The sequence below is a fragment of the Rana temporaria genome, unplaced genomic scaffold, assembly GCF_905171775.1.
Source record: "Rana temporaria unplaced genomic scaffold, aRanTem1.1, whole genome shotgun sequence".
In the NCBI taxonomy this organism is placed as follows: domain Eukaryota; kingdom Metazoa; phylum Chordata; class Amphibia; order Anura; family Ranidae; genus Rana; species Rana temporaria.
In genome coordinates, this window is record NW_024404659.1 from 1 (window position 1) to 832 (window position 832).

The following is an 832-nucleotide window of genomic DNA, read 5'->3' on the forward strand; positions in this document are numbered from 1 at the left end:
TGTATTTACAGTATTCATTTTTTAACCACTTAAGGACCGCCGCATGCCGATGTACGTTGGCAGAATGGCACGGCTGGGTAAAAAGGGTGTACAGGTACGTCCCCTTTAAGATCCCAGCCGTGGGTCGCGCACGGGTCGCTGGTCCTGAGTTCCGTGACCGCGTCTGTGTGACCCAATCGCCTCCGGTATCCCGTGATCAGGTCACAGAGCTGAAGAACGGGGAGAGGCAAGTGTAAACAATTAGGGTGTGCCCAAGCACACCTGGCACACCCTGTGCGCACGCCTATGGTCCTCTCTTTTACGTTTTTGTAAATTTGGCATTTTCTTTTACTTTCACTTTTGATAAGCTCCGGTTCACACTGCCCCAGCTTTAAAGTTGCCCAACGCAACTTCGGCATGACTTGCGCACGACTTCTTTAACCAGTTAGCGACCCCTTTGTGCCAGATCACGTACCTTGTACGTAATCTGACACTTCCAGGTCTGGGACACAGCGGGAGCCAATGAGCAGGTCTGGCGGACCCGATGTCTGCCGCGACTCTCTGATTGTGCAGGAGATCAGCAGAACGGCCGTCTGCCTTTGTATACAAGGCAGATGGCCATTCTTTGAGAAGGGAAGACAGAGATCCTGTGCTTCTGCTTAGCAGGAAAACAGGATCTCTTTCTTCCCACAGTAAATTCACCACCCCCACACAGTGAGTAAGCACACCCTAGGAGCACATTTAACCCTTTGGTCACCCCTGATGTTAACCCCTTCCCTGCCAGTGTCATTAGTACAGTGACAGTGCATATTTTTAGCACTAATCACTGTATTAGTGTCACTGATCCCCCCAA